We start from the raw sequence: 25,301 nt of genomic DNA on the forward strand, positions 1-25,301 counted from the left end.
ATCTTAAAATCTGCTAAAACTGATAATTTACAAAATAATGAAGGGACGTAAGATTTGTGAATTATTTGAATTTTAAGACATGTTAGAAGAAAAGCACTTTTGCTATAAATGTTGTATATAAACTTGAAACAGACTAACCAAGATTGTTTAGTAATTTTTAGTAAATTTAGTAATTTAGTAAATGGTTTTAATTTTTGCAAAAATATAATTGGGAAAGAAGAAAATGTCCCTACCTTTCTTGGTTCTTCTGGCTGGTTTTAGAATTAACTCTGACGTTAGCTATATTAACAGGAGAAAATCAAGCAAATTTCAAGGACATGTATACAATAGGAGAGACCCAAAAAACTGGTTGACTCACCAAAATGACTGAAACCCTCACCATAAATACTATCTTCATCTAAAGACAAAAGATGATGTTGGGGATAGAGGTTAAGACTTCAAAGATGAGGGAAGCAATTCACATAGAGATGGAAAAGCAAATGTTCAATAAATAAATGTTTCCTGGGCAATGCAGAGACAATGGGACACAGAGTGGACTCTGATCTTTAGGCCTTGTTCCCCCCACCCATAACTCCATGTGTGACAGTTGCTAAGTCCATCCATGTTGTTGCAAATGGCATTATGGAAACTAGTACAGTCACTGTTCAAAACAGGGAGGAGATTCCTTAAAAATCTAGAAAAAGAACTTCCCAGTGCTGGGGAAAAAAAGCAATCCCAGTGCTGGGCATACATACTGAGGAAACCACAACTGAAAGAGACACATGTACCCCAATGTTCATTGCAATACAGGGAAGCAACCTATTTTTTTCTTTCTTATGGTTAATATTCCATTGTTTATTTCCATAGTATCTATGTCCTACATCTTCTTTATCCATTAATCTGTCGGTGGACATTTAGATTGTTTCCACATCTTAGCTATCCTGAATAGTGCTGCTATGAACATAGGAGTGCATATATTGTTTTGTTTTGTTTTAATTTATTTTAATTGGAAGCTAATTACTTTACAATATTGTGGTGGTTTTTGCCATACATTGATATGAAACAGTCATGGGTATACATGTGTTCACCATGCTGACCCTCCCTCTCACCTCTCTCCCCATCCCATCCCTCAGGGTCATCCCAGTGCACCAGCCCTGAGCACCCTGTCTCATGCATCGAAACTTGACTGGTGATCAATTTCACGTAAGATAATATACATGTTTCAGTGCTATTCTCTCAAATCATCCCACACTCACCTTCTCCCACAGAGTCCAAAAGTCTGTTCTTTACATCTGTGTCTTTTTTGCTGTCTCGCATATAAGGTCATTGTCACCAACTTTTGAAATTCCATATATGCGTGTTAGTATACTGTATTGGTGTTTTTCTTTCTGACTTACTTTGCTCTGTATAATAGGCTTCAGTTTCTTTTCATTTTGAGGAGAATAATATATTTATTTATTTATTTATTTTTAAGTTGCAACTGTCATTCATTTTATTTATTTATTATTAAATGTATTTATTTTAATTGGAGGCTAATTACTTTACAATACTGTAGTGGATTTTGCCATACATTGACCTGAATCAGCCATGGGTGTACATGTGTTCCCTATCCTGAATCCCCCCCAACTCCCTCCCCATCCCATCTCTCAGGGTCATCCCAGTGAACCAGCCCTGAGAACCCATTCTCATGCATCAAACTTGGACTGGTGATCTGTTTCACATATGATAATATACATGTTTCAATGCTATTCCCTAAAATAGCAAGGGTGGGATACCCTTGCCTTCTCCCACAGAGTCCGAAAGACTGTTCTATACATCTGTGTCTCTTTTGCTGCCTCGCATATAGGGTCATCATTACCATCTTTCTAAATTCCATATATATGCATTAGTATACTGTATTGGTGTTTTTCTTTCTGACTTATTTCATCCTGTATAATAGGCTCCCGTTTCATCCACCACATTAGATCTGATTCAAATGCATTATTTTTAATGGCTGAGTAATATTCCATTGTGTATATGTACCATGCTTTTCTTTCTTTCTTTTATTTATTTATTTATTTTTTTTTTGAGATAAAGGAAGATTTTATTTTGATGATAAAAATAATTTTATGAGTAATCAGCTCAGTTCAGTTCAGTCGCTCAGTCGTGTCCAACTCTTTGCAACCTCATGAATTGCAGCATGCCAGGCCTCCCTGTCCATCACCAACTCCCAAAGTTTACTCAAACTCATGCCCATCTAGTCAGTGATGCCATCCAGCCATCTCATCCTCTGTCGTCCCCTTCTCTTCCTGCTCCCAATCCCTCCCATCATCAGGGTCTTTTCCAATGAATCAACTCTTCGCATGAGGTGGCCAAAGTACTGGAGTTTCTTTCAGCTTCAGCATCAGTCCATTCAATGAACACCCAGGAGTGATCTCCTTTAGGATGGACTGGTTGGATCTTCTTGCAGTCCAAGGGACTCTTGAGAGTCTTCTCCAACACCACAGTTAAAAGCATCAATTCTTCGGCACTCAGCTTTCTTCACAGTCCAACTCTCACATCCATACATGACCACTGGAAAAACCATAGCCTTGACCAGATGGACCTTTGTTGGCAAAGTAATGTCTCTGCTTTTTAATATGCTATCTAAGTTGGTCATAAATTTCCTTCCAAGGAGTGAGCATCTTAATTTCATGTCTGCAGTCACCATCCGCAGTGATTTTGGAGTCCAAAAAAATGAAGTCTGACACTGTTTCCACTGTCTCCCCATCTGTTTCCCATGAGGTGATGGGACCAGATGCCATGATCTTAGTAATAGTAACATGCTTTTCTACATTAAAAGTGTCTTGTTTTTTCCCCATCAATATGTGTATCATTACCATTTTTACATGTTAGATTGTTATTAAGTTGGCTGACTCTAGATGTTACTGTTATTTTTGATAACCTCATCTACTTTTTTTTTTTCCATTTATTTTTATCAGCTGGACGCTAATTACTTTACAATATTGTAGTGGTTTTTGCCATACATTGACATGAATCAGCCATGAATTTACATGTGTTCCCCATCCTGAACCCCCCTCCCACCTCCCTACCCATCCCATCCCTCTGGGTCATCCCAGTGTACCAGCCCTGAGCACTTGTCTCATGCAGACTGGTGATCTGTTTCACACTCGATAATATATATGGTTCAATGCTATTCTCTCAGATCATCCCACCCTAGCCTTCTCCCATAGAGTCCAAAATCTGTTCTATACATCTGTGTCTCTTTTTTTGTCTTGCATACAGGGTTATCATTACCATCTTTTTAAATTCCATATATATGCATTAGTATACTGTATTGGTCTTTATCTTTCTGGCTTACTTCACTCTGTATAATGGGCTCGGGTTTCATCCATCTCATTAGAACTGATTCAAATATATTCTTTTTAATGGCTGAGTAATATTCCATTGTGTATATGTACTATAGCTTTCTTATCCATTTGTCTGCTGATGGGCATCTAGGGGGCTTCCATGTCCTGGCTATTATAAATAGTGCTGTGATGAATATCGGGGGTACACGTGTCTCTTTCAGTTCTGGTTTCCTCAGTGAGTATGCACAAGAGTGGGATTTCTGGGTCATATGGCAGTTCTATTTCCAGTTTTTTTTTAGGAATCTCCACACTGTTCTCCATAGTGGCTGTACTAGTTTGCATTCCCACCAACAGTGTAAGAGGGTTCCCTTTTCTCCACACTCTCTCCAGCATTTATTGCTTGTAGACTTTCGGATAGCAGCCCTTCTGACCAGCTTGAGATGGTACCTTATTGTGGTTTTGATTTGCATTTCTCTGATAATGAGTGATATTGGGCACTTTTTCGTGTGTTAGCCATCTGTATGTCTTCTTTGGAGAAATGTCTGTTTAGTTCTTTGATCCATTTTTTGATTGGGTCATTTATTTTTCTGGAATTGAGCTGCAGAAGTTGCTTGCATACTTTTGAGATTAATTCTTTGTCAGTTGCTTCACTTATTATTATTTTCTCCCATTCTAAGGCTGTCTTTTCACCTCGATTATAGTTTCCTTCATTGTGCAAAAGCTTTTAAGCTTAATTAGGTACTATTTGTTTATTTTTGCTTTTATTTCCATTACTCTGGGAGGTGGATCATAGAGGATCCTGCTGTGGTTTATGTCAGAGAGTGTTTTGCCTATGTTTTCTTCTAGGAGTTTTATACTTTCTGGTCTTACATTTAGATCTTTAATTCATTTTGAGTTTATTTTTGTGTATGGTGTTAGAAAGTGTTCTAGTTTCATTCTTTTACAAGTGGTTGACCAGTTTCCCAGCACCAGTTGTTAAAGTGATTGTCTTTTCTCCATTGTATATTCTTGCCTCCTTTGTCAAAGATAAGGTGTCCATAGGTGCATGGATTTATCTCTGGGCTTTATATTTGTTCTCTTGATCTATATTTCTGTCTTTGTGCCAGTACCATACTGTTTTGATGACTGTAGCTTTGTAGTAGAGCCTGAAGTCAGGCAGGTTGATTCCTCCAGTTCAATTCTTCTTTATCAAGATTGATTTGGCTATTCCAGGTTTTTTTGTATTTCCATACAAATTGTGAAACTGTTTGTTCTAGTTCTGTGAAGCAAAAAAAAAAAAAAAAAAAAACACCTCTTTGGTAGCTTCATAGGAATTGCATTGAATCCATAGATTGCTTTGGATCGTATACTCATTTTCAGTATGTTGATTCTTTTGATCCATGAAAATGGTATATTTCTCCATCTATTTGTGTCAGTTTTTTTTTTAATTTCTGTCATCAGTGTTTTATAGTTTTCTATATATAGGTATTTTGTTTTTATAGGTAGATTTATTCCTAAATATCTTATTCTTTTCATTGCAAATGGTGATTGGAATTGTTCCCTTAATTTCTCTTTCTGTTTTCTCATTGTAAGTGTATAGGAATGCAATGGATTTCTGTGTGTTAATTTTATAACCTGCAACTTTACTATATTCATTGATTAGCTCTAATAATTTTCTGGTGGAGTCTTTTTGCTTTTTGGAGGGGTTTTACCATAAATGGATACTGAATTTTTTCAAAAGCTTTTTGCATCTAATAAGATAATCATATGAATTTTATCTTTCAATTTGTTAATGTGGTGTATTATATTGATTGATTTGTAGATATTGGAGAATCCTTGCATCTCTGGCATAAAGCCCACTTCGTTATGATGTATGATCTTTTTAATATGATACTGGATTTGTTTGCTAGGGTTTTGTTAAGGATTTTTGCATCTATGTTCATCAGTGATACTGGCCTGTACTTTTCTTTTTTTTTGTGGCATCTTGGTCTGGTTTTGGTATTAGGGTGATGGTGGCCTCGTAGAATGACTTTGGAAGTTTACCTTCCTCTGCAATTTTCTGAAAGAGTTTGAGTAGGATAGGTGTTAGCTCTTATCTAACTTTTTGGTAGAATTCAGCTGTGAAGCCGTCTGGTCCTGGGCTTTTGTTTGCTGGAAGGGTTCTGATTACAGTTTTGATTTCCCTGTTTGTGATGTGTCTGGTAAGATTTTCTATTTCTTCCTGGTTCAGTTTTGGGAAGTTATACTTTTTGAAGAATTTTTCCATTCTTCCAAATTGTCCAGTTTATTGGCATATAATTGCTGGTAGTAGTCTCTTATGATCCATTGTATTTTTGTGTTGTCTGTTATGATTTCTCTATTTTCATTTCTAATTTTGTTAATTTGATTCTTCTCCTGTTGTTTCTTGATGAGTCTGGCTAATGTTTTTTTCTATTTTAGTTATCCTCTTGAAGAACCAACTTTTACCTTTGTTGATTTTTGCTATTGTCTGCTTTGTTTCTTTTTCATTTATTTATGCCATAATTTTCATGATTTCTTTCTTTCTGCTAACCCTGTGGTGTTTCATTTCTTCTTTTCCTAGTTGCTTTAGGTCGAGAGTTAGACTATTTATTTGATTTCTCTCCTGTTTCTTGAGGTAGGCTTGTATTGCTATGAACTTTCCCCTTAGCACTGCTTTTACAGTGTCCCATAAGTTTTAGGTTGTGGTGTTTTCATTTTCATTAGTTTCTATGCATATTTTGATCTCTTTTTTGATTTTTTTGTGTGTGTGATTCGTTGGTTATTCAAAACTGTGTTGTTTAGCCTCCATATGTTTGTATTTTTAATAGTTTTTTTTCCTTGTATTTGATATCTAATCTTAGCACATGATGATCAGAAAAGACACTTGAAATGATTTAATTTTTTTTTTTTTTTTAATTTACGAAGGCTAAATTTATGGCCCAGGATGTGATCTATGCTGGAGAAATTTCCGTGTGCACTTGAGAAATAGGTGAAATTCATTGTTTTGGGGTGAAATGTCCAATAGATAACAATTAGGTCTAACTGGCCTATTGTATCATTTAAAGTTTGTGCTTCCTTGCTAGTTTTCTGTTTAGTTGATCTATCCATACGTGTGCCTGGGGTATTAAAGCCTCCCACTATTATTGTGTTACTGTTAATCTCCCCTTTCATACTTGCTAGCATTTGCCTTACATATCGTGGCCCTCCCATATTGGGTGCATATATATTTATAATTATTATATCCTCTTCTTGGATTGATCCTTTGATCGTTATGTAGTGTTCTTTCTCTCTTTTCACGGCCTTTATATCAAAGTCTATTTTATCTGATATGAGTATTGCTACTCCTGCTTTCTTTTGGTCTCCGTTTGAGTGAAATATCTTTTTCCAGACCTTCACTTTCAGTCTATATGTGTCCCTAGGTTTGAGGTGTGTCTCTTGTAGACAGAATATATAGAGGTCTTTTTTTGTATCCATTCAGCCAGTCTCTGTCTTTTGGTTGGGGCATTCAACCCATTTACATTTAAGATAATTATTAATAAGTATTGTCCCATTGCCATTTACTTTGTTGTTTTTGGTTTGAGTTTATAAACCTTTCCTGTTTTTGCTGTCTGGAGCAGATCCTTTAGCATTTGTTAAAGAGCTGGTTTGGTGGTACTGAATTCTCTCAGCTTTTGCTTGTCTGTAAAGCTTTTGATTACTCCCTTCATATTTGAATGAAATCCTTGCTGGTTACAGTAACTTGGGTTGTAGGTTTTTCTCTTTCATCACTTTAAGTATGTCCTGCCATTCCCTTCTGGCTTGAAGAGTTTCTATTGAAAGGTTACCTGTTCTCCTTACAGGAATCCCCTTGTGAGTTATTTGTTGCTTTTCCCTTGCTGTTTTTAATATTTGTTCTTTGTGTTTGATCCTCATTATTTTGATTAATATGTGCCTTGGGGTGTTTTGCCTTGGGTTTATTCTGTTTGGGACTCTCTGGGTTTCTTGGACTTTGGTGACTATTTCCTTCCCCATTTTATGGAAGTTTTCAACTATTATCTCCTCAGTTATTTTCTCATGGCCTTTCTTTTTGTCTTCTTCTTCTGGGACTCCTATGGTTCAAATGTTGGGCCATTTGACATTGTCCCAGTGGTCTCTAAGGTTGTCCTCATTTCTTTTAATTTTTTTTTCTTTTTTCCTCTCTGCTTCATTGATTTCCATCATTCTATCTTCTACCTCACTTATCCTATCTCATGCCACAGTTATTCTACTGTCAGTTTCCTCCAGTGTGCTTTTGATCTCAGTTATTGCATTATTCATAATTGATTGACTCTTTTTTATTTCTTCTAGGTCCTTGGTAAACATGTCATGCATCTTCTCAATCCTTGTCTCCAGACTATTTATATATAACTCCATTTTGTTTTCAAGATTTTGGATCATTTTTACTATCATTATTCTGAATTCTTTTTCAGGTAGACTCCCTATCTCCTCCTCTTTTGTTTGGCTTGGTGGGCTTTTATCATGTCCCTTTACCTGCTGAATATTTCTCTGCCTTTTCATCTTGTTTAGGATGTTATGGCCTTTCTGTATGCTGGAAGTTTGTGATTCTTCTTTATTGTGGAGGTTCCTCCCTGTGGGTGGGGTTGGATGAGTGGCTTGTCAAAGTTTTCTTATTAGGGAAGCTTGCATCGGTGTTCTGGTTGGTGGAGTGGATCTCTTCTCTCTGGAGTGCAATGAAGTGTCCAGTAGTAAGTTTTGAAGTGTCTATGGGTCTGATGTGACTTTTGGCCACCTGTATTTTTGTGCTCAGGGTTATGTTCCCGCATTGTTGGAGAATTAGCTTTGTATGTCTTTCTCTGAAACTTGTTGGCTTTTGGGTGGAGCTTGGTTTCAGTATAGGTATGGAGACTTTTGGAGGAGCTCTTGTTGATTAATGTTGCCTGGGGTCAGGAGTTTTATGGTGTTCTCAAGGTTTGGATTTAAGCCTCCTGCCTCTGGCTTTCAGTCTTATTCTTACAATACTCTCAAGACTTCTCCATCCATACAGCACCAATTAAAAAAACATCTATGTTAATGGTGAAAAGTGGGGGACACCCAGAGAGGTTCACAAAGTTACATGGAGAAGAGAAGAGGGAGGAGGGAGATAGAGGTGACCAGGAGAAGTGGGGGTATCAAAAGGGGAGAGAGCAATCTAGCTAGTAATCAATATTCTTTGTGCTCTCCACAGTCTGGAACACTCAGAGAGCTTCATGGAATTCCATAAGAAGAGAAGAGGGAGGAAGGAGATAGAGGTGACCAGGAGGAGAGGAGGGGGATTTAAAAGCAGAGTGACCAATCTAGTCTGTGATCAGTTCCCTAAGTGTTCTCCACAGCACAGAGCACCCAAAGAGATTCACAGAGTTAAGTAGAGGAGAGAAGGGGTGGGGTGGGGGGGCAGGAAATACAGGTGACCTGGGGAGAAAAAGGAGATTCAAAAGGGGAGAGAGCAATCAAGCTAGTAATCACACTTCTAAGTAAAAATGGGTACTGAAGATTGGATTCTTAAAGGTACAGAATTGATAACAAATACCAAAAAGCAAAGATTAAAAATCTAGAGTAGAGGTTTAGACTCTCAAAAATACAATATTAAAAAAAAATCACAAAAGTTATATATATATATATAATTTAAAATAGGGTCTTTTTTCTTGCAAGGTAATAGTAGGTTTTAAAAATGAAACTTAAGGAGTAATAAAGGACTTATTATTTTTTTTAATGATGATAGTAAAAGATACCTAGGAATTTCTCTAGAGCTGTTGAGGGAATTGTGGGGTCAGTTCAGTTTCAAATATTTCCTTGTTCCAGTTTATACTTCTCAAGGTCTATAGATCCCTTCCAATGTAGCTCATGCTAATTACATGGTTTTAATCTGTTGCACCTTTCACTTCCAAAGCAGTTTCCTCTTTGTTTATTTTGGTTTCTTCTGTTTACAAGTCTTTTTAGTATCTAACTTCTGCCCTGATACAAGGGGCGGGAGGTGGTCATTTATTAGACTCAGTTATTCAATTGTGCTGCGGGGAGGGAGGAACACTGCAAACAAATATCAGTGGTGTGTGTGTGGAGTGCTCACAGTGTCTGGGCCACAGTGGGTTTGCCCCTGTTCATGGCATGTGTGCTTTCCTGGTCTACACTGTTGAGGCTCAAGGTTGCTCTGCAGGGGAACTTTCTAACGCAGGCCCTGGGTTGTGTGCACTTCCCAGGTCTAAGCCACTCAGGTTCAGATTCTCTGGTACTCCACAAAGGTGCAGACTTGGTTGGGCCTGTGTTTTGTGCGCTTCCCTGGTCCGAGCAGCTCAGGCGACCAGGTGCTTGGCGAGAGCACACTCCCCAGGTGGGCGGTGCATCTTATCACCTCACCCATCCCAGCTGCTCAGTTTCCTGGGTGTGGAGCGGGATCACCATCTCAGATGTGCCTTGTGTCTTCTCTGGGGAGCTGATCTCTGGCTGCGACCCTCCTGGTGAATGTCAACCTTCCAGGATCTCAGGAAGACTTGGTTAGCAACTGGGAGCTTGCTCGCAGTTTGGTAGGGGATGCTGTCTCTGGGGCCCTTTGCCCCTTGCCTTCAGGCTCTGGCTGTTGCCTGCCTGCCTCCCTGCCTCTGGTGGTGGATGGGCCAGTCTGCTGCTGGCTAGCTCTCCTCTGGTATTCGCTCAGTCCTTTGTTCTGTGAGTGGGCCTTAGGTTAGAGCTTTTCACAGGAAAGTTCTCTCATTCTCTTTCCTCTTCCCCCCCCCCCCCCCGGCTATCCCACAATTTGTGTTGCTATCTCATGTTAGGTCCCTCAGATTGTCCTCAGGGCATTAAGGCCCGGTCTTTACCCTAAGCAGTACAGCCTGTGCCTCCCTGTTCAGCCTCTGCTTGTTGGTGGCAGAAGCGAGTGTCTGGGCTATTTCTCCACTGGGAGTTGCAGTCAGGCGCATAATCTGTTGGTTTTATCTATTTATTTTTTCCTCCCGGTAATGTTGCCCTCTGAGATTCCAAAACTCCCCACAGACTCACTGGTGACAGGGTTTCCTGATGTTTGGAAACTTCTCTTTTATGACTCCCTCCCTGGGATGGGTATCTGTCCCTAACTTTTTTGTCTCTCTTTTTATCTTTTATATTTTGTCCTATCTTCTTTCGAAGCAATAGGCTGTCTTTTTGGGTGCCTGATGTCCTCCACCAGCGTTCAGAAGTTATTTTGTGGTATTTGCTCAGCATTCAAATGATCTTTTGATGAATTTGTGGGGGAGATAGTGGTCTCACCGTCCTATTCCTCTGTCATCTTAGGACCACCCCCTGGTTTGGTGGATTTTTACCAAGTTCCTTCAGCTACTGAATATTTCTCTGCCTTTTCACTTTGTTTAGATTGTTTGGGGGTACCCTTTATGCAGGCTGGAAGTGTATGGTTCCTCTTAATTGTGGAGTCTGCTCCGTGTGGGTGGGGATGGACTAATGGCTTGTTGATGTTTCCCGTTTGGGGGGGGGGGCTTGTATCTGTGTTCTGGTGTGTGGAACTGGATCTCTTCTCTCTGGAGTGGAATGCAGTGTCCACTAGTAAGTTTTGCTGTGTCCTATGGGTTTAGTATGGTTTGGGAAGCTTGTCTTTTAATGTTCAGGGTTGTGTTCCTGTTTTGCTGGAGAATTATCATAGTGTGTCTTGCATTGGATCTTGTTGGCTCTTGGGAGGAGCTTAGTTTCTGTGTAGGTCTGTAGACTTTGGGGTGGGCTTTTGTCCATTAAGGTTCTGGAAATCTCTGATGTTGTAAAGTTTTGGAGTTAAGCCTCCTGCCTCTTGCTGTTGGTCCTTTTCTTACAGTAGCCTCAGTACTTCACCATCCATACACCATAGAAGATAAATTTTCTAGGTTTATTGGTGAAACAATTCTTCACAGATAGGAACACCCAGCAACATTCAAAGAGTTATACAGAGAATAGAATAGGGAGCAGGGAGAGAGAGGTGAACAGTAGAAAAGGGGGCATCATAAGGGGAGAGAGGAATCTATCAAGTAATCTAATCTCTAAGGGCTCTCCACAACCTGGAGCACCCAAAGAGATTCACAGAGTTGTGTAGAGAAGAGAAAAGGGAGGCAGGCGTTAGAGGTGACCTGGAGGAGAAAAGGGAGTCAAACGGGGAGAGAGGTCAAGCTGGTAATCAAATCCCTAAGTGAAAACAGATACTGAAGGTTAGGTTCTTAAAGGTACAAAATTGAAAACAAATATCAAAAAGCAAAGATTAGAAACCTAGAATAGAGGTTAGAATCTCAAGAATACAATATAAAAAGTGCAAAACAGTCATACTTTTAAAAAATATATGGATTATTTTTAAATAGATTTTTTCAAAAGGTAATAAAATAGTAGGCTATAAAAATCAAAAAGTTAAGGGAGTAATAAAGAACTAAGCTGGTGCACTGGGATGACCCTGAGAGATGGGGTGGGGAGGGAGGTGGGAGGGAGGGTCAGGATGGGGAACACATATACATCCATGGCTGATTTATGTGACTGTATGGCAAAAACCACCACAATATTATAAAGTACTCAGCCTCCAATTAAAATTATATATATATATATATATATATAATCTTAAATATATCAAATATTAAATATTAATATATTATATTGTAATATAATATATTATATTTAAAATATTTAAATATATTCAATCATATTATTTAATTATAATTATATTCTAATTATTATATCATTATATATTATTATAATATATTTTATATCAAATATTAACTATTATATATAATATATATAATAAATGATACATAAAAATAAAAGAACTAAGCTTTAAAAAATTAAAAGTGATAATAGTAAAAGTACATCTAGTAATTTCTCTGGTGCTCTTGTGGGCAGTGTGGGGTCAGTTCAATGTCAGATAGTCCCTTGTTCTGACTTGTACTTGTTCTCAAGTTCTATCAGTTCAGTTCAGTTCAGTCACTCAGTCGTGTCTGACTCTTTGCAACCCCATGAATTTCAGCACACCAGGCCTCCCTGTCCATCACAAACTCCCAGAGTTTACTCAAACTCATGCCCATCGAGTCAGTGATGCCATCCAGCCATCTCATCCTCTGTCGTTCCCTTCTCCTCCTGCCCCCAATCCCTCCCAGCATCAGGGTCTTTCCCAATGAGTCAACTCTTTACATGAGGTGGCCAAAGTACTGGAGTTTCAGCTTCGGCATCAGTCCTTCCAATGAACACCCAGGACTGATCTCCTTCAGGATGGACTGGTTGGATCTCCTTGCAGTCCAAGGGACTCTCAAGAGTCTTCTCCAACACCACAGTTCAAAAGTATCAATTTTTCGGAGCTCAGCTTTCTTCACAGTCCAACTCTCACATCCATACATGACCACTGGAAAAACCATAGCCTTGACCAGATGGAACTTTGTTGGCAAAGTAATGTCTCTGCTTTTTAATATGCTATCTAGGTTGGTCACAACTTTCCTTCTAAGGGGTAAGCGTCTTTTAATTTCATGTCTGCAGTCACCATCTGCAGTGATTTTGGAGCTCAAAAAAATGAAGTCTGACACTGTTTCCACTGTCTCCCCATCTATTTCCTGTGAGGTGATGGAACCAGATGATCAAGTTCTATAGGTGCCCCTAAAATGTCTCCAGTATCAAATGCAGGGTTTTAATTTGTTGTATCTGTTCATTCCAGAGCAGTTCCCCCTTCTTTGTTTATTTTGACTTCCTCTGTTTGCAAGACTCTTCAGGGTCTAACTTCTGCCCTCACACAAGGGGGCAAAGGTCATCACTTATTTAGGTTTACTTGTTCAGTTGTGTTGTGGGGAGGGAGGGACACTGCCAACAAATACTTCTGGAATGTGTGTGGAGTGCTCACAGTGGGTGGACCACACTGGGTTTGCCACAGTCCAAGGTGGCATGTGCTTCCTGGGTCTACACTGCTCAGGCTCCAGAGTGCTCTGCAACGGTACTGTCCCAAGTGGGCCATACATTTCCTGCTCTCCCCAGATCTGAGCCACTCAGGTTCCCAGGTACTTCGCAAGGACACAAACATGAATGGACTGTGCAATTTGTGCCTTTGCCAGGTCCGAGCAGCTCAGGTGGCCAGGTGATTGGCAACTGCATGGTCAAAGGTGGACCAGACATCTTATTCACCTGCCCAGTCCCCGCCGCTTGGTTTCCCAGGTGTTCTGTGAGAACACAGTCCCAGGTGTGCCATATGTCTCCTCTGTGGAGCTCATCTCCGGCTGTGACACTCCTGGCAGATGTCAGCCATCCAGGATCCCAGGAAGATGAGGTTCGCTACTGGGAGCCTGCTCACAGTTTGGTGGAAGATGCGGTCTCTGGGACCGAGATTGCAGAAGCCCCTTGACTTTGGCCTCTGGTTGGCTCGCCTGCCTCTGCCTCCAAGGAGGGAGGGCCCTGTATGCAGTCGGCTTGCTCTCCATTGGTATTCATTCAATCCTATGTTCTGTGAGTGTGCAAGAGGTCACCATGTAGTACCTTTTACAGGATATCTCTCTCTTTTTTTTTTTTTTTCATTTTTTCTCTCTGGTGATCCCATGGTTTGGGTTGCTTTCTCACATTAGTTCAGTCATATTGTCCTCAGGGCATTCAGACCCAGTCCTTACCCTAAGGACTGATGATGCAGCCACGCCTCCCTGTCCAACCCCCACTTGCTGGTGGCAACACAAGCCTGTGGGCCTCTTCTCCACAGGCAGTTGTTGTTAGGCTCACATTCTGTGAGTTTTTTTTTTTTTTTTTTTCTTTTCTTCCTGGTTATGTTGCCCTCTGAGATTCCAAAATTCCCCACAGACCTGCCTGTGAGAGGGTTTTCTACTGTGTAGAGACTTCTCCTTTTTGACTCACTCTACAAAAAGGGTCTCTGTCCCTAATTCTTTTGTCTCAGTTTTTGTCTTTTATATTTCGTCCTACCTCCTTTCGAAGAGATGGGCTGCCTTTCTGTGTGCCTGGTGTCCTCCACCAGCATTCAAAAGTTGTTTTGTGGAAGTTGCTCAACATGTAAATGATGCTTTGATTAATTTGTAGGGGAGAAAGAGGTCTCCCTGTCCTATTCCTCTGCTATCTTGGGATCACTCCTGAAACTTTCTGTATAGACCAAGTCTCACATCCATACATTACTACTGGAAAAGCCATACCTTTGACTAGATGGATCTTTGTCAGCAAAGTAATATTTCTGTTTTTTAATATGTTGTCTAGATTAGTCATAGCTTTTCTTCCAAGGAGAAAGCATCTTCTAATTTCTTGGCTGCAGTCAACATCTGCAGTGATTTTGGAGCCCAAGAAAATAAAGTCTGTCACTCTGTCCATTGCATCCCCATCTATTTGCCATGAAGTGATGGGACCAGAGGCCATAATCAGTTTTTTTGGATGTTGTGTTTTAAGGCAACTTTTTCACTCTATTCTTTCATTTTCATCAAGAGGCTCCTTAGTTCTTCTTTGCTTTCTGACATAAGGATGGTGTCATCTGTGTATCTGATGTTATTGATATTACTTCTAGCAATCTTGATTCCAGCTTGTGCTTCCTTCAGCCCAGCATTTTGCACGATGTAATCTGCATATGAGTTAAATAAGCAGGGTGACAATATACAGCCTTGAGATAGTTCTTTCCCAATTTGGAACTAGTCCATTGTTCCATGCCCGCTTCTAACTGTTGCTTCTAAACCTGCATACAGATTTATCAGGAGGCAGGTAAAGTGGTCTGACATTCTCATCTCTTGAGGAATTTCCCACAGTTTGTTGTGTTCCACACAGTCAAAGGCTTTTGTGTCATCAATAAAGCAGAAGTAGATGTTTTTCTGGAACTCTCTTGCTTTTTCTATGATTCAACAGATGTTGGCAATTTGATCCCTGGTTCCTCTGCCTTTTCTAAATACAGCTAGACCACCTGGAAGTTCTTAGTTCACATATTGTTGAAGCTTCAGTTGGAGAATTTTGAGCATTACTTTGGAGCATGTGAGATGAGTGCAATTGTGTGGTAGTTTAAACTTTCTTTGGCATTGCCTTTCTTTGGGATTGGGATGAAAACTGATCTTTTCCATCCTGTGGTTACTGCTGAGCTTTCCAAATTTGCTGGCATATTGAGTGCAGCACTTTCATAGCATCATCTTTTAAGATTTGAAATAGCTCAACTGGAATTCCATCACTTCCTGTACCTTTGTTCATAGTGATGCTTCTTAAGGCTCACTTGACTTCATATTCCAGGATGTCTGGCTCTAGGTGAATGATCACATCATCGTGGTTATCTGGATAATGAATATATTTTTTGTATAGATCTTCTGTGAATTCTTGCCACCTCTTAATATTTTCTGCTTCTGTCCACTATTGTGCCCATCTTTGCATGAAATATTCCCTTGGTATCTCTAATTTTCTTTAAGAGATTCTCTAGTATTTTCCATTCTATTGTTTTCCTTTATTTCTTTGCCTTGATCACCAAGGAAGGCTTTCTTATCTGTCTTATCTTATGGACCACAGACTTGTCTAACTCAATGAAACTATGAGTGATGCCATGTAGGGCCACCCAAGGTGAATGGTTCATAGTGGAGAGTTCTGACAAAACATGGTCCCCTGTAGAAGGGAATGGTAAACCACTTCAGTATCCTTGCCTTGAGAACCTAATGAACAGTACACTATGTAGGCATTACATATATTATGTAAGTGGAAATTTGCCCATTTCGACCCCTTTCACTTATTTCACCCCTGCTTCCAGGCAGTCACTAATATGTTCACTATATCCATGAGCTCATTTTTTTGGTTATGTTTTCATAATCTGTACATAAATGAGATCATATGGTGTTTATCTTTCCTTGTCTAACATTTCATTTCACATAATACTCTTGAGTTCCATCCATACTCCATTGTGTGTGTGTATATATATATATATATATATATATTCTTTATCCATTCATCAACTAATGGACACTTGTGTTATTTCCATGTCTTAACTAACTGTTGTAAGTCATGCTGCAGTAAACATGAGGATGTATATATCTTTTCAAATTAGTGTCTTCATTTTCTTTAGATAAATACTTAGAGATGAAATTGATGGATCATAAAGTAGTACTGTTTTTAATTTTTTGAGGAACCTTCACACTGTTTTTCATAGTGGCCACACCAATTTATGTCCCCATCAAAAGTATAGGAGTTTACTTTTCTCCAGATAGTCTCCAACATTTATTAATTTTGTCTTTATGATAATAGTCATTCTAACACATGTGAAGCAATATTTCATTGTAGTTTTAATTTGCATTTCTTTAATAATTAGTGATGTTGAACATGTTTTCATGTATCTGTTGGCCTTTGTATGTCTGTTTGGAAAAATGTCTATTCAGATCTTTTCCCCAAGTTTTATAAATGAATTTTTTTTTATGTTGAGTTGTATGAATTCTTTATATATTTTAGTTATTAATCCCATATAAAATACGTGGTTTTCAAATATCTTCCCCCATTCAGTAAGATAAATTTCATTTTGACAATGGTTTCTGTGCCAAAGCTTTTTAGTCTGATATAATTCTTCTTCTTTCTTTTTACATTTGTTTACCTAGCCAATGTAGGTGAGATTATGGACTTCCCAGGTGGCATAGCGGTAGGGAATCCACCTACCAATACAGGAGATGCAAGAGACATGGGTTCCATCCATGGGTCAGGAAGAATTCTTGGAGTAGGAAATGGTAACCGACTCTAGTGTTATTGCCTGGAAAATTCAATGGACACTAGAGCCTGGTGGGATACAGTCCATGGAGTCTAAAGAGTTGGACACGATTGAACAACAGTGCTAGTGCTAACTGAAGTTACCACTTTTTTGTTTGTTTGTTTTAAGACATTTATGGTTTTATGATTTACATTGAAATCTTTAATCTATTGTGAGTTAATTTTTGTGTATGATGCAAGATAGTCCAGTTTCATTCAATGCATGTGGGTATCCAGTTTTCCCAAAATTTAATGAAAAGACTGTTCTTCCTTATTTTATATTCTTGGCTCCTTTGTTGTAAATTTAATTGACCATAATTTTATGGGTTTATTTCTGAGCTATTTATTCTGTCTCATTGATGTATTTTTTTATGCCAACATCATGCTGTTTTTATTATTATAGCTTAATAATATGGTTTTAAATCAGGGAATGTGATGTTTCCAGCTTTGTTCTTCCTAAGATTGCTTTGGCTATTTGGGGTCTTTTATGACTCCATACAAATTTTAAGCTTGTTTGTTCTATTTCTGTGAAAAATACAATTGAAATTTTGATAAGTATTCCTTTGAATGTGTAGATTGCTTTGTATAGTATGGACATTTTAACAGTATTAATTATTCCAAAACATGAGCTTGGGTTATTATTCCCTTTATTTGTGTCTTCATTTTCTTTCATTAATGTATTATAGTTTTTATAGTATTAAAGTTTTTACTATACAGATATATAACATTCTTGGTTGTTTGTTCCTAGATATTTTATTTTTTCTAAAGCAATTATAAGTGGGATTATTTTCTTAATTTCTCTTTCTGACAGTTAATTGTTGGTGTATAGAGACACAGTTTTTCACCTTCTTAACTTTATTTCTAAGTGTTTTATACTTTTGGTGCTATTGTGAATGGGGTACTTTTCCTAATTTTCTTTCAGGTAGCTAATGGTATAAAAGTGGTATAATTTTTTGTATGTTGAAATCTTTTATCCTTCACATTACTGAATTCATTGATTCATTCCAACAGCTATTAAGAACATACTTAGCTTATTTTTTACATATAATTTCATGTCATATAACAAAATACAGTTTTGCTTCTTTCTTTTTGATTTGGATGCCTTTTATTTCTTTTTTCTTGCCTAATTGCTCTGATTTGGACTTCTAGTATTATTTTCAATAGAACAAGTGACATTTTGCACCTTGTTTTGTTCCTGATCTTAAGAGAAAAATAGTTTTTCATAATTGACTATGAATAGAGACATGGACTTTTTTATATATGGTCTTTATTATGTTGAAATATTCTTCTATTCCAGGTTTTGAGATTATTTATCATGAAATGATGTTGAATTTGGTCAAACAACATTTATACTTCTGTTCAGATGAGTATATGATTTTAATTCTTTATTTTTTTTAACTTGGAAAAGCATTTTATTTCACATATAGTAATTTGTTTATGTCAATCCAGACTAATCTATCACTCCATCCTTGGTTTGTTCTTTAAGTATGCGAGTCTACATTTGTTTTGTAAATAAGTTCATTTGTATCGTATTTTAGAATCCACATATATGTGGTATCATATTGAGCGAGCTAATCCTTAGGCAGGTTGATAAGGAGTCTGCAGCCTTCAAGGAGGAAGGAATCTAGGGTTCTCAAGGAGGAGAAAATGACATTTTTCTGCATTTCTACATTTTCTACATCCTTTGTCTTAGTCAATATAACAATGTGCCTTGCTCCAGAACATGTTTCTCCTTAACAAGGACCTTCTGACTAATCTTGTTATCTTAAGATAATATTATATTGTGGGAGTGGGTCTGGTAAGACCTTTCTATTGTTAGTTCTAATATTGTTAATTTAAGATGTATGTTGTGGGAGTGAGTCTGGTAAAAGTATATAAGGCCTTGATAAAGACTAGTGAATGGGGGCACTTTCTGTCCCCCTTCTCATGTCTATGTCAGAAGCTTTCTCTGTCCCTTGTTATACCTTAATAAAACTTTGGTACACAAAAACCCTTGAATGATCAAACCTGGTCCCTGGTCCCAAAGCTAAATCTTCTTCTTCAGAGATAAATAATCCAACATCATTCACCATAAGCTATCAATATGGTATTTATCTTTCTCTGTCTAACTTACTTCACTTAGTATAATAATCTCCAGGTACAACCATATTGATGCAAATGGCATTATTTCATTTTTAATGGCTGCATAATATTCCATTGTATATATGTACCACATCTTCTTTATCTGTTAATCTCTTGGTGGAAGTTTAGGGTTTTTCCATATCTTGGTTATTGTATACAATGTGGCAGTGAACATTGGGGTACATGTTTCATTTCAAACCATGTTTTTCTCTGGATATATGCCCAGGAATGGGATTGCTGGATCTCATGATAACTCTATTTTTACTGTTTTAAGGAACTTCAATATTGTTCTCTGTAGTGGTTGTATGGATTTCCATTTCTACCAATAATGCAGGAGGAGTCCCTTTTCTCCACATACTCTCCTTAATTTATTGTTTGTAGATTTTTTGGTGATGACCATTCTGATCGGTGTGAAGTGATGTTTCATTGTAGTTTTGATTTGTATTTTTCTAATATTAGTGATGTTGAATATATTTTTATGTGCTTCTTGGCCATCTGTATATCTTCTTTGGAGAAATATCTCTTTAGGTTTTCTGCCCATTTTTTGATTGGTCGCTTTGTTTTTTAGATATTGAACTGTTTGTAAATTTTGGAGAAGACACCATTGTCAGCTGGATCATTTGCAAATACTTTCTCCCAATTTGAGGGCTGGATTTTTGGATTTTTTAATGGTTCCCTTTGCTGTGCAAAGCTTTTGAGTGTAATTAAATCCAATTTGTTTACTTTTGCTTTTATTTCCATTATACTAGGAGGTGGATCAAGAAAACTCTTGCTGCGATTTATGCCAAAGTGTATTATGCCTATGTTTCCATCTATGAGTATTATTTTATCTAGTTTTTTTTTTTCATTTATTTTTATTAGTTGGAGGCTAATTACTTTAAAATATCGTAGTGGTTTTTGCCATACATTGACATGAATCAGCCATGGATTTACATGTGTCCCCTGTCCCAATCCCCCCTCCCACCTCCCTCTCCATCCCATCCCTCTGGGTCTTCCCAGTGCACCAGCCCCGAGCACTTGTTTCATGCATGCAACCTGGACTGGTGATCTGTTTCACCCTTGATAGTATACTTGTTTCAATGCTGTTCTCTCTGAACATCCCACCCTCTTCTTCTCCCACAGAGTCTAAATGTATGTTCTGTACATCTGTGTCTCTTTTTCTGTTTTGCATATAGGGTTATCGTTACCATCTTTTTAAATTCCATATATATGCATTAGTATACTGTATTGGTCTTTATCTTTCTGGCTTACTTCACTCTGTATAATGGGCTCCAGTTTCATCCATCTCATTATAACTGATTCAAATGAATTCTTTTTAATGGCTGAGTAATATTCCATAGTATATATGTACCACAGCTTCCTTATCCTTATGTATCTAGTCTTACATTTAGGTTTTTAATCAATTTTGAGTTTATTTTTGTGTATGGTATTAAAGAATTTTCTAATTTGATTTTTTCTATATGTAGCTCTCAAGGTTTCCCAGCATCCTTATTAAAGACATTATTTAGGTGGGCATAGAGGGAACATACATCAAAATATTAAGGCCATATATGGCAAACCTACAGCTAAGAACATGCTAAACAGTGAAAAGTTTGAAGCATTTCCTCTATGATCAGGAGCAAAGAAGGATATCCACTCTTGTCAGTTTCATTCAGCATAGTTTTAGAAGTCCTAGCCATAGTAATCAGAAAATATAAATAAATAAGTAAATAAATAAAAGGAATTCAAACTGTAAAAGAAGAAGAAAAATAGCCACTGTTTGAAGATGACATGATCCTATACATAGAAAATCCTTATATTGTATCAGAAAACTACCAAAGCTCATCAAATAATTTAGAAAACTTGCAAGATATAAAATTAATACCCAGAAATCTGTTGCATTTCTAAACACTAACAATGAAAGATCAGAAATTAAACAATTGATCCTCTTTACTATCACATCAAAAAGAGCAAAATACCTAGAAATATACCTGCCTAAGGATACAAAGGGCTTCCCAGGTGGCACTAGTGGTAAATTATGCATCTGCCAATGCAGGAGATGTAAGAGATGCAGGTTCAATCCCTGGGTCGGGAATATCCCCAGGAGGAGAGCATGGCAACCCAATCCAGTATTCTTGCCTGGAGAATCCCATGCACTGAGGAGCCTGGCAGGCTACAGTCCATAAGGTCGCAAAGGGTTAGACATGACTGAAGGGACATAGCACATACACATGCAAGGAGACAAAAGACTTGTACTCTGAAAATCATTAAGATGCTGATGAAAGAAATTGAAGATGACACAAGAAGGTGGAAAGATATACCATGTTCTTGGACTAGAAGAATCATTAGTTATACAGATCAAGGGAATCAACAGATTTAATGCCATCTCTATCAAATTACCAATGACATTTTTCATAGAACTAGAACAAAAAAAATCTAAAAGTTCAATGGAGACACAAAAGATCCTCAGTAGTGAAAACAATATTGAGAAAGAAAATTGGAGCTAGAAGAATCAGGCTCCCTGACTTCAGACTGTATGACAAAGCTACATTCTTCAAAACAACATGGTACTGGCACAAAAATAGGAAATAGATAAATGGAGCAGGATAGAAAACTAAGGGAAAACACACACACACACACACACACACACACACACACACACACACACACACACACACATGCAGCTCTGGTCAGTTAATCTATGAAAAAGGAGGCAAGACTGTACATGTTGGAAAGACAGCCTCTTCACCAAATGGTGCTGGAAATAATGGACAGCTACATTTTAAAAATGAAATTAGATCATTCTTTAACACCATACACAAAAATAAACTCAAAATGGATGATAGACCTAAATGTGAGACTGAGCACTATAAAACTCCCAGAGGGGAGGGGTTCGAGGTTTCAAGATGGTGGTGGTTGGGTGGTTTACTGAAAGGCCGAGGTGAAGGCCCCTACGAAGTCAAACGGGCTGAGAATCGTCCCCTCCCCACTTCTCATAGCCCCAGGAGCCCAGCAGAAGCGTTTTAGGTTTTACTTTTTAGACAAGCAAGTAAATCAAACAACTTCAACATGGGGCAGAGATCCACGTCATCCACCAAAAGTGGAAAATTTATGAATCCTATAAACCAAGCCAGAAAAGAAGCTCGGAGAAAGAGAATTAAAGAAGAACAAAAAATAGTGCATGATGGTACGAGCTGCAGTTTTAAAGATAAAGGATCCCAAACAAATTATCTGGGACATGGAAAAATTGGATGAAATGGAGTTTAACCCAGTGCAGCAGCCACAGTTAAATGGGAAAGTGCTGAAAGATAAGCATAAAAAGCTACGTGAAACATTTGAATGTATTCTATGACTCTATGAGAAAGAGAATCCAGATATTTACAAAGAATTGAGAAAGCTAGAAGTAGAATATGAACAGAAGAGGGCTCAACTTAGCCAATATTTTGTTGCTGTCAGGAATGCCCAGCATGTGGAAGTGGAGAGTATTCCTCTGCCAGATATGCCGCATGCTCCTTCCAACATCTTGATCCAGGACATTCCACTTCCTGGGGCACAGCCACCCTCCATCCTTAAGAAGACCTCAGCCTATGGACCTCCAACTCGAGCAGTTTCTATACTTCCTCTTCTTGGACGTGGCGTTCCACGTTTGCCCCCTGGCAGGAAACCTCCAGGTCCTCCCCAGGTCCCACCTCCTCCTTAAGTCTTACAAATGTATGGCCGCAAAGTGGGCTTTGCCCTAGATCTTCCTGCTCATAGGCTAGATGAAGGCATGCTATATAATCCTGAACTTCCTCAGCCGGGTCATGACGATGATGTTTCTAGCACCAGTGAAGATGATGGCTGTCCTGAAGACATGGACCAGGATAAACATGACGACAGTACTGATGACAGAGACAGTGACAGATCCGATGGAGAAAGTGAAGGGGATGAATTTGTACACTGTGATGACACTGAGAGAGAAAACAATGAAGGGAAAAAAAATCAGGTCTGAGTGTACGGTTTGCAGATATGCCTGGAAAATCTAGAAAGAAGAAGAAGAAGAACATGAAGGAGTTGACTCCTCTCCAAGCCATGATGCTTCGAATGGCAGGTCAGGAAATCCCTGAAGAGGGACGAGAAGTCGAAGAGTTTTCAGAGGACGATGATGAAGAGTCGGATGATTCTGAAGCAGAAAAGCAGTCACAGAAACAGCATAAGGAGGAGTTTCTCTCTGATGGCACGTCTGCAGCTTCCCAGCAGAAAGCCCCTCCACAGTCTGTTCCTCCATCTCAGATACAAGCACCCCCCCATGCCAGGACCACCTCCGCTTGGACCGCCACCTGCTCCACCTTTACGGCCACCTGGACCACCTACAGTCCTTCCTCCTGGACCACCTCCAGGAGCTCCTCCGTTCCTGAGACCACCTGAAATGCAGGGACTCCGAGGGCCTCTACCCCGACTTTTACCTCCAGGTCCACCTCCAGGTCTGCCTCCTGGCCCTCCTCCTCGGGGACCCCCACCACGGCTACCTCCCCCTGCACCTCCAGGTATCCCTCCACCCCGTCCTGGTATGATGTGCCCACCTCTGGTGCCTCCTCTTGGACCTGCCTCACCTGAGCTCTTCCCACCAGCTCCCTTACCCAACCTGGGGGTTCTAAGTGCTCCCCCCAACTTTATCCAGCAACCCAAGGTGGATGACATAAGCACAGCCACCATCTAGAAGAAAGCTACGGCAACCATCAGTGCCAAGCCACAGATCACTAATCCCAAGGCGGAGATCACACGATTCGTGCCCACTGCACTGCGGGTGCGTTGGGAGAATAAAGGGGCTGCTGCTGCTCCCCAGAGAAAGTCAGAGGATGATTCTGCTGTGCCTCTTGCCAAAACAGCGTCCAGATCTGGCCCATCTGTTCCTGTGTTGATGCAGACTAAGGACGATGTATATGAGGGTTTCATGAAAGAGATGGAAGGGCTGCTGAACAGCTTTGGTTGCTAGATCAGGCTTCCGTTCACATCAGTGGTTCATGGAGAAAGAGGCTCTTCTTCAGCTTAGGTGAAAGAGTTGCTTTCACTGTCAGGGTATTTTTAATTTCAGTTCAAGGGACATCCTAAAGTTTAGCCTTGTTCAGAATTTACTACACATAAAAGAGAGGGTATTTCATGCAAAATAAACTGGGATTGAAGCAGTGCTGCTAATAACATCCATCCCCCTTCATACCACCATTTTCCTCCGATATCTTCCCCTACTCCAATTCCTTGGAAACTTGTGATCAAGGGGAACTTTGTTTTGGCTCTCTTATTGTGTGCTGTGGGCACTGGAGTATAGATTTCTGGAAAAAACGGTTTATTTCACCCCCATCTTGCCTTTCGTGTTTGAATTATTTTTAACATTTTCTTGTAAATAGTTTGTAATATTGTAGTGAAATGGATCACAATGTCATTTCCTAATACAAAGTCATATATATGGGAAGAAAATGTACAATTCTTTGATTAAAATTCCCACTGATCTAAACTTTGAATGTTCCATGGAATAAATAAATAAATATTCTACACCAAAAAAAAAAAAAAAACTAAAACAAACAAACTCCCAGAGGAAAACATAGGCAGAACACTCTCTGACACAAATCATGGAAGTTTTTTTTGTATATATATACTCTCCCAGAATAATGGAATGAAAATAAAAAAATAAACAAATAGAATCTACTTGAACTCAAAAGCTATTGCACAGCAAAAGAAATAATAAATGAAAAGACAACCCTCATATTGGGAGAAAATGTTTGCAAATGATGTGACTGACAAGGGATTAGTCTCCAAAATCTACAAACAGCTCGTGAAACCTAACATCACTGAAACAAAGAAAAAACATTTTTTAATTTAAAATTTTAATTAAAAATGGGCAGAAGATTTAAAGAGATACTTTTCCAAAGAAGACATACAGATGGTCAAGAAGCACATGAAAAGATGTTCAACATAGCATTATTAGAGAAATGCAAAGGAAAACTACAGTGAGATAGATATGACCCCAGAGTCAAAATGGCTGTCATCAAAAAAGGGACAGATAGTAAATGCTGGAGATGACGTGGAGAGAGGTAAACCCTCCTACACTGTTGGTGCGATCATAAATTGGCTCAGTCACTATGGAGAATAGAATGGAAGTTTCTTAAAAAAAAAACAACAAAAACTAAAAAAAGAGCTGCCATGTTGTTGTTTCTCAGTTGCCCAGTCGTGTCCAGCTCTTTGTGACCCCATAGATTGCAGAAGGCC

General features: G+C 38.8%; 1 pseudogene; it reads left to right on the forward strand.

The window, feature by feature from the left end:
* The first annotated feature begins 22,127 nt into the window (after window positions 1–22,127).
* On the forward strand, window positions 22,128–24,033 carry LOC122690419 (annotated as a pseudogene).
* Window positions 24,034–25,301: the final 1,268 nt, after the last annotated feature.

This window comes from Cervus elaphus, chromosome X (assembly GCF_910594005.1).
Source record: "Cervus elaphus chromosome X, mCerEla1.1, whole genome shotgun sequence".
Taxonomy (NCBI): domain Eukaryota; kingdom Metazoa; phylum Chordata; class Mammalia; order Artiodactyla; family Cervidae; genus Cervus; species Cervus elaphus.